This window comes from Vicia villosa, linkage group LG6, assembly GCF_029867415.1.
Source record: "Vicia villosa cultivar HV-30 ecotype Madison, WI linkage group LG6, Vvil1.0, whole genome shotgun sequence".
Lineage (NCBI taxonomy): Eukaryota > Viridiplantae > Streptophyta > Magnoliopsida > Fabales > Fabaceae > Vicia > Vicia villosa.
The window spans coordinates 83,760,283-83,770,327 of record NC_081185.1 but is presented as its reverse complement, the minus strand read 5'-3'; the positions used below and the strand labels follow the sequence as shown (position 1 = coordinate 83,770,327).

The window sequence follows — 10,045 nt, the reverse complement described above, 5'->3', positions numbered from 1 at the left end:
TCTGGAAATTCTTTATTTTCACATTTAAATAGATGAATATATGACATAAATTATGAATTTGAAGCTTCCCAATTTACAGCAGTTACATGTCATTCTAGAGTAAAAGTTGTTATATGCAATGCAAATGATTTGTTGGCTTGTATCTATAATTCTTAGAGTTTGTAGTTTTTTTTTTTATTGCTAATGTGCTTGCTAGTTTGCAAGATCTTTATGTATGTGAGATAAAAGTCAAGTTCTTTTTTATCTAGAAATTGAAAAGACAATTCGGGGAAACAATAACGATGGCAACAACAATTGCAATAACAACAACCACTACAACAATGGTGTGATGGGATGTCATGTTTCAATGGCCCAAGAAGATCAACACATTTGGGTAGACCTCCAAGGAACACTAGACAGATGGAGATGAACATCGGCCTCCTCCAAATTATATATGCTAACCCTTTTGCATATTTAGACCACGAAGACCCATATACTCTTCTGAAAAAGTTCTACAAAATTTCGGGTACTTTAAGAGCTCAAGAAGAAGAGGAAGAAATCATGTTTTTGATATTATTTCCCCATTCTTTGATTGGCAAAGAAAAAGACTGATATTGGAAGTAGACAGCACAAACCCTGACAAATTGGACTGCATCAAAAAAAATTCTCGATATATTCTTCTCTCAAAACAAGTTTATGAAGGTGAAAGCAACAATTGCAGTCTTTTCGCCAGGATCAACAGAAACCTTACGTGAAGATTGAAAGAGATATAAGTCAATGCTTAGAAGATGTCCAAATCATGGATTTGATTATCTTACCTAGATCCACATATTTATAAACAAACTTTTGTAACAACCAAAGTTGTTACTTGACGTTATTGCATACACTTCCCTAATGTCTAAGCTAAGAGTGTTGATATTAATAACTAGAGAAACAATGATCCTCACTGACCACCGTGACCAATATAACAGAGGTCTAGTTCAAAAAAGTTAGGAGCAATGATGACATGCTTGTCCAACAAGCTACTCACACGGACTCTGGATGAACTCTCAAAGCAACTAGAAAATCTTCCCAAACAATTGATCGAAATGCAATAAATCTTTGGTAAGAATAAATAGATTTTATTTTTTTAGCAACGCACCAGTAACCACATAAATGGCAGCGGTGTCAAAATAGACTCGGTCGGTCGAGCATGCCCGTTTTGTCCTTTTTTTTTGTGAGCCAAGTAAAGGTAATAGGCAGATAGCCTCTAAAATGACTGCCCCTCTAGCCCTATTTTTGTAGGATTTTGCAAACACTGACTTTAATGGGGAAAATATGAATTTATGCAACCTTTAGGCTAAAAGGGTGTATGGTCCCCCCTAACACACCCTTATTTTTTTACAGGGTGAATTAAGGTTTTAAATTCGCCCTCTCTACCACGTTTGTCCCATTTTTTACAGACTTTTACGATATAGATTTAAACGGAGCAGACATACCTATTTTCCACCTATACCAATGTGTATTATCTTCCTAGTGATAAGGAAGTGAATTATTTGATTAGTCAAAAAAAAAACTATACCAAGTAGGTAAAAACAATTTCGAATAAGGAAACAACTTCCAAAGTGGAATCCAATTTGGAAAAGATGAAGGGAAGTTATCAGTCCTTCCAATAGACAACAATAACATAGTTACAATCAAAACCAACATCATGCATATAAGAAGCTAGAAGATATTCTTAACCAATTCAAGCAAATGTTTATTGACAACCAAAACCAGTCACATATCTGAATCATAAATTTGGAAATCATCAAGGGACAAATTTCAAAACATTTGATAGCCAAGCAAGGAAGTGAATTCAAAACTAACACCCAAATAAATCTAAAAGAGCACCATAATAATATCATTAATATCATAAGTCGTAATGAATATCCTTCTAAATCAGATATAATTATTTTTTTATGATATTCTTGTCATTGATTCAAATGAACAAGTTGTTGAATCAAAAGAAGAATTTGATGAGTAATGGACAAAGAATAGCCGAGAGATTCTTGGATTTCTTCACACATGAGAATAAATATCTTGAGCCAAGAATTGTCACAATGCTTCATGCTATATTATTATTTTTTTTATTTTGTATTTTTTCTATTATAATATTTATGTATACCAATCAATTTTTTTCTATAATTTTATATTCAATCTAAAACTTTTAACATAATTTTTTTCGATAAGGATGATATATATCCGCCCTGTTTACATTCTTTACATAAAGGCCAGCAAAAATTTGAGGATGTGGCCTAAAACTTTGGTTTGACATGTAAAAAGTGAGAATATGCAAGACTAGCTCGCGAGTATTGAATCTTTTAAACTTTAAAATTATATGTAAAAGTTTGCGTCCGCAAAAGTATGAAAAAAACAGGGTGCGACAGACACATTAAAAGGTGCGGACTTAAAATCTTAACCTATTCCATAAAAAATATTGACAAATCAAACATGAGTGATGAGTCAGACCTATTTTGTCGCCCTAATTTAACGTACGTCCAAGTCCAAGTTATCGTATATATTTTTTAATGTTAAATTAATATTATGTTGTGATATTTTTATACTATTAAGATTTTATAATTAGAATTTTATTCTCAAAAATAAGTTTTTAATCTATGAAATAAACACTCCCTAAAATTTTAAGTTTTCCTAAACACATATAAAATATGAGAATTTTCGAGTTTTTAATTCATAAAAAACGCCAGGGACCAAACTGCAATTTCGAGGATTTTGTTTGGTGTTAAACTTCCAATTATTCATAAAATGGTGTTTAGGCCCAAAGAGTGTTGAACGAGGCCCATTAAAACCCTAAATCCCCTCTCACAACTTCATTTGCCTATATAAAATCGAAACTGCGTTTCCTTTTCTTCAACTGCTAAGAAGTATAGCCACCGTTTTCTTTCTATTGTTCTTTATTTCTTCCCTTCATTAATTTCTCAATTCTCCAATTTTGTTTGTATTTACCGTTTTACAAATCAATAGAATTTTGTTGAACCTGAAAAAAAGATGATAGAGTTAGTAGTTAATTGTTGTCAGTTTGTTTAATAAAGTCCTAGTATTTAGGAGGACCTATTATTTAGGAGTTTAGTTAGGTTTTTGATTCTTTCCACTGCATAATAGGGATGTTAGATGCAGTTGCTATTTACTCTCAGTCACGTTGTATTGGATACTTATATAGCCTCAGTTTGCTATCATTCAATAATATCTCTTTTCAATTGCTATAACAGTTTCTGAGTTTAACAATTGGCATCAGAGCTCTGTAAAGGGCCTGGCTGTGTGAAAGAGTGTGAGTGAAACAGAAAGAGAGAGAGAGAGAGCAGAATGTCAACATCAGAGAGATTTCTGCAACCCTCCATCCCAAAATTCGACGGCCATTACGATTTTTGGGCGATGACGATGGAGAACTTTCTGAGAAGTAAGGAGATGTGGAGTCTGGTGGATGAAGGAATACCGGCACCGGCAATTGGGACGTCATCAGCAAATGAGGCACAGAGGAAGATGGTGGAGGAAGCCAAACTCAAAGATTTGAAGGTCAAAAACTATCTATTCCAGGCAATAGATAGACAAATTCTAGAGACAATTCTCGACAAAGGGACGTCGAAGGCAATCTGGAATTCAATGAAGCAGAAGTATCAAGGATCCACTAAGGTGAAAAGGGCTCAACTTCAGGCACTGAGAAGAGAGTTTGAACTTCTCGGCATGAAAGAAGGAGAAAAGGTAGACAGTTACCTGGGTCGAACCTTGTGTATAGTAAACAAAATGAAGTCGAATGGAGAGACAATAGAGCAGAGTACAGTGGTCAGTAAGGTACTTAGATCTTTGACTCCCAAATTCAATTATGTTGTTTGTTCAATAGAGGAGTCAAATGATTTAAGTACGCTAAGCATCGATGAATTGCACGGGAGTCTGTTGGTTCAAGAACAGAGGATGCAGGGCTACCATGAGGAGGAACATTTGTTGAAAGTGGCTTATGAAGACAGAGCAGGCAGGGGAAGAGGTCGAGGTGCATTCAGAGGAGGACGTGGTCGAGGTAGAGGAAGACAACCTTTAAGCAAAGCAACCATTGAGTGTTTCAAATGTCATAAGTTGGGACACTTTCAATATGAATGTCCCGATTGGGAAAAGAAAGCAAATTATGCTGAGTTAGAAGAAGAGGAAGAGCTTTTGTTGATGTCATATGTAGAGCATCATGAAACAAAGAGGGACAAGGTGTGGTTCCTCGACTCAGGATGCAGTAATCACATGACCGGGAATAAAGAATGGTTCTTTGATCTGGAAGAAGAGTTTAGTCGAACAGTAAAACTCGGAAATGACACAACAATGGCCGTGGTTGCAAAAGGAAGCATAAGAGTGGAAGTGAATGGCATAACCCAGGTGATTTCTGATGTTTACTATATTCCTGAGCTTAAAAACAATTTATTAAGCTTGGGACAACTTCAAGAGAAGGGATTATCAATCTTGATTCAAAATGGGACTTGCAAAGTGTTTCATCCTAAGAGAGGTTTGATTATGCAAAGTGATATGAGTGGGAACAGAATGTTCTTTGTGTTAGCCTCCATGGAAACAAAGAGCTCTATGTGCTTAAAGATTGAAGGAGTTGCTGAAAAAGAAGCTCACATGTGGCACTGCCGGTTCGGGCACTTGAATCACAAGGGACTGAGAATGTTGTATATCAACAAGATGGTAATTGGTTTACCTTTGCTGAAAAATTCAGAGAAGATATGCACCAGGTGTTTGTCTGGCAAGCAACATAGAGAACCCATACCCAAGAAAAGCTTATGGAGGGCATCGAAACCGCTTCAGCTAATCCATTCAGACATATGTGGTCCTATCACGCCAACTTCCAGCAGCAACAAGAGGTACATTTTAAGTTTTATCGATGACTTTACTCGTAAAACTTGGGTCTATTTCTTGCATGAAAAATCAGAAGCTTTTGTCACATTCAAAAACTTCAAGGCTGGTGTTGAAAAGGAGATAGGGGCATACATAAAATGTTTAAGGACAGACAGGGGTGGTGAGTTCAATTCAAATGAGTTCAAAGAATTTTGTCAATCACAAGGCATCAGTAGGCAATTGACAGCAGCCTATACCCCCCAGCAGAACGGTGTTGCCGAGAGGAAGAACAGGACAATTATGAATGCTGTCCGATCCATGCTAAGTGAGAAACAAGTTCCCAAAACTTTCTGGCCGGATGCTGTGCGGTGGTGTGTACATATTCAAAATCGATGTCCAACAGCAGCAGTTCAAAATACAACACCGGAGGAGGCATGGAGTGGTAAGAAACCAGCGGTGGAGTATTTTCGAATCTTCGGTTGTGTAGCACATGTCCATGTGCCGGATCAAAAAAGGAACAAGCTGGATGATAAGAGTAAGAAATGTATTTTTTTAGGAGTCAGTGAAGAATCGAAAGCTTGGAGATTATGTGATCCAGTTTCGAAGAAAATTATCATCAGTAGAGATGTAATTTTTGAAGAAGAAGAAAGCTGGGATTGGGGCAGAACACACAAGGAGATCAAGGGGGATATATTAGAATATGGTGATGGTATCATTGAAGATGAAAGTGATGATCATATTGAAGAAGAAAGTGGTGAAATAAGAAATTCAAACAGCAACTCAAATGAGGAAAGTCCAAGGGCACCTGAAGTGCTTGACGCAACTGGAGAATTAGTTGAAGGGAGGGGATCACGAGCAAGAAGAGTACCAGGTTGGATGGCAGCTTATGAAACAGGGGAAGGACTTTCAGAGGAAGAGAATCTCAATGTAATGTTGGCAGTCACTGACCCTGTTACATTTGGAGAAGCAAATAAAAGCAAGAAGTGGAGGGAAGCAATGTCAGCAGAAATTGAGGCCATAGAAAAGAATCATACCTGGGAGCTTACAATATTGCCTAAAGGAGTAAAGCCTATCGGAGTTAAGTGGGTGTTCAAGACTAAGCGTAATGAAGTTGGAGAAATAGAGAAATTCAAAGCAAGATTGGTTGCAAAAGGGTATGCACAACGCCATGGAATAGATTACACTGAAGTATTTGCTCCGGTGGCGAGGCTTGACACCATTCGTGTGATACTTTCCATGGCTGCTCAGTTCAGTTGGGAGGTCTTTCAACTCGATGTAAAGAGTGCTTTTCTTAATGGTGAACTCAAGGAAGAAGTGTTTGTGCAGCAGCCAGAGGGATTCATTAAAAAGGGAGAAGAAGAGAAAGTCTACAAGTTGAAGAGAGCACTTTACGGACTAAAACAGGCACCGCGAGCGTGGTATAGCAGAATTGAAGTCTACTTTGTGCATGAAGGGTTTGAAAGATGTCCCAATGAGCACACCTTGTTCACCAAGACAAAAGGAGGTAAAATTTTGATAGTTAGCCTTTACGTTGATGATTTGATTTTTACCGGGAATGATAGAAGTATGTGTGACGAGTTTAAAGCTTCAATGATGTCAGAATTTGATATGTCTGATTTGGGAAAAATGAAATATTTTTTGGGGATAGAAGTCAAACAGTGTTCGAATGGAATATTCATATGTCAGAGAAGGTATGCATGGGAAGTATTAGCAAGGTTTGGCATGGAAAATAGCAATGCAGTCAAGAACCCAATAGTGCCGGGTACAAAGCTGTACAAAGATGAGGATGGAGTTGTTGATGAAACTCTATACAAGCAGTTGGTTGGAAGTCTCATGTATTTGACTGCAACTAGGCCTGACTTAATGTATGGTGTTAGCTTAATAAGCAGGTTCATGACAAGTCCTACTATGTCACATTGGCTCGCGGCAAAGAGAATTCTGCGGTATTTAAAAGGTACAGCAGATCATGGAATTTTCTACAAAAAGGGGGATAACAGCTTGAAACTTTTGGCATTTACGGATAGTGATTATGCTGGTGACTTGGATGATCGAAAAAGTACATCTGGATTCGTATTTATGTTGGGAACTGGAGCTGTTTCGTGGTCATCAAAGAAACAACCGGTGGTTGCTCTGTCTACTACGGAGGCAGAATATATAGCTGCCACGATGTGCGGCTGTCAGTGTGTTTGGCTCAGGAGGATATTGGAAAAACTTGGAATTGAAGAGAAGACTAGTACGGTGATCATGTGTGATAACAGCTCTACCATACAGTTATCGAAGAATCCGGTGTTTCATGGCAAGAGTAAGCACATTGATGTAAGATTTCACTTCCTTAGAGACTTGGTGAATGATGGAGTCATTAAACTGAGCTACTGCAACACTCAAGAACAAATTGCCGACATAATGACAAAGCCACTAAAATTAGAGCAGTTTGAAAAGCTTCGCGGCATGCTTGGAGTAACTGAAGTTATAATGTCGGAAGCTTAGATGCATTAGTTTAAGGGAGGGAATGATAGAGTTAGTAGTTAATTGTTGTCAGTTTGTTTAATAAAGTCCTAGTATTTAGGAGGACCTATTATTTAGGAGTTTAGTTAGGTTTTTGATTCTTTCCACTGCATAATAGGGCTGTTAGATGCAGTTGCTATTTACTCTCAGTCACGTTGTATTGGATACTTATATAGCCTCAGTTTGCTATCATTCAATAATATCTCTTTTCAATTGCTATAACAGTTTCTGAGTTTAACAAAAGATGTTGAATTCTCAGTGATGATGAAAACGATGACGAGTCCGATTGAAATTTCCATTCTAAAACAATCATGATGACAAAACGAGGCATTTGTCTGAGAGAATTTCAGTTTCCCTTTCAATTTCATTTATTTTTTGTTTTGAATTTTCTTTGGTTATAAATTATGGTACAATAATGAATGATTTTATTGTTATTCGAGTATTTTTCTCTTTTTTTTTAAAGATCTGGTTTCAACTTCTGTGTCATTTTCTTTGTTTGTTCTGGCATACTGTAATTGAATAATTGCAACTCGATTATGTGTTTATAGGTTTAAAAATTATTTGGTTGATTTTTAAATAACTATGTTTTGTGATCGTGTTTTTCCGTTTTTTTAATAATTTGATAAAATGTTCTTTAAATTGTTGTTTTCAAATGGCTAAAGATCACTATTTATAATTAAATAAACATTGAGCAATGAAATATCATTAAGCAATGAATTACAAAATTATACTTTTTAACATTTTTTTGTAAGAATACTTTTCAACATAAATACTTTACCTAATGGTTTGGTTTTTTTAACAATTACTCTCCAATATTAAGACTGATAATAAATAATACAATTAATATACTTTTCAACATTAACACTGATAAATACTTAATGGTTTTGTAACAATTATTCTCCAACATTAACACTGATAATAAATAATAAAATTAATATACTTTTTAACATTAACACTAATAAATACTTAATGGTTTTTTTAACCATTACCATCCAACATTAACACTTATAATAAATAATAAAATTAATATATTTTTATGGTCAATAAATTTTATTATATAATATTTAGATTAGTAAGTTTTTCCGTTTATAAATTTTTTTTTTTTAATATTTTAATATATTTTAATTAAAATAAAGAATTTTGTTATAAAATATTATTAAGATTATAGAAGTTAAACTATTTTTAATAAAATATTATTAAGATCATATAAGTTAAACATTTGATAAAATATTATTAAGATCATATAAGTTAAACTATTTTTAATAAAATATTATAAAGATATAAGTTAAATTATTTGTTTGTGATAACATGATTTAAATTATTTTTTCGTCAATATTCATTAAAAATATAAGTTAAACTATTTTTAATAAAATATTATAAAGATATAAGTTAAACATGATTTATTTCGTTGGGGCTCTATGAAATAGATGCTGGTTCTTGGTTGCTGTTCTTGAGTTTGCTATTTAAAAAAAAACTTAAAATATTGTAAAAAATACTTGAACTAATTAATGGTCTCTTTGTGTTTCATTTCTAACCCATTGTCTCTTCAATCCCAAAATAGTTTCACAATGTTGAAACAATGTGGGGGAGTTTCTAAGTGTAGTCCTTGATGACTCAGTCTCTAAAGAGAAGACCGATGTTACAAACAATGTTGGAACATCTCATGTGCATACTAATGAAGAAGTGGGAGATGAAATCTGTGATCTCACAATCACAAAATCAGTAAATTCACAGCTCAGCAAGTGTATCTTTACTAAAGAAAAGTCAGAACAATCCAAAAAAATTAATCTAATACACCCTAATAAAAGGGACATCATTAAATTTAATGCGCGAGTATCTAATTCTGATGGATGTTTTGCCTTAAGAAACAGTTTGTTTTTCTGGATCAATAAGAAGCAATCATATGCTTCCTGGTTAAGTACTACGGCTGAACTTAGGGAGCCAAGAGGAGGTTTCTCTGAACTGATAAAATAGATGTTAAATAATGACAATCATAATGTCTTGACATTACAATTTTGTTGAAGGAAAGATTGTTACTCTGGAACATTTTGACAACTAGGAACAACTTACTGTAGTGCTTAAAACAAATCAAAACATAAGCAGTGGAGTTTATAGCAATTACAGACATGGAGGAATGCAACTGTTACGGCATTTTTCCTCTATTCTCTGAGGGTGATGAAGCCTACTCAAATTTCTATGGACAAGTGATGGAACATAAGGAATTGGCAAGACAGCCACAAGAAATGCATAAGGCTTTTTTACAGGGGTCAAATTATCTTCTCTTACCTAGGTTGTCTGATTTTCAAATGAAAACCAAAAGATATACTCTTACAATAGATAACACATCAAATTAGAACCAAACTTATTACTAGAAAACTATTATATCCTTTATGTGATGAACTTTGTTAATTAAATACACCATACTGGGTATGCTAGTATATTATTTCACACATATTTGTGGCAAAAAAAAGTGCTAGCTCAATTAGATACGCAGTTCATATAATGGGGATATTATAATTATAAAGATTTGTATTATGTCTTGGAAAATGGTATACAAATCATATGATGAAGAAAGGTTAGGTCTTAGATCAAGTGAACAACTAAATGAAGCCTTAAATATCCATCTAAGCTGGAAAATGTTAGCATTGCATGAGGATTGGGCCAAAATTTTCAAGGCAGTGTACATTAGAAACAATAAACCTAGAAC

General features: G+C 34.7%; 1 non-coding gene across 1 annotated transcript; it reads left to right on the top strand.

The window, feature by feature from the left end:
* Positions 1 to 7,591: 7,591 nt before the first annotated feature.
* LOC131615454 (small nucleolar RNA SNOR75) lies at positions 7,592 to 7,682 on the top strand. Its single transcript, XR_009287863.1, has one exon. It is a non-coding gene; the product is annotated as a small nucleolar RNA SNOR75 (small nucleolar RNA).
* Positions 7,683 to 10,045: the final 2,363 nt, after the last annotated feature.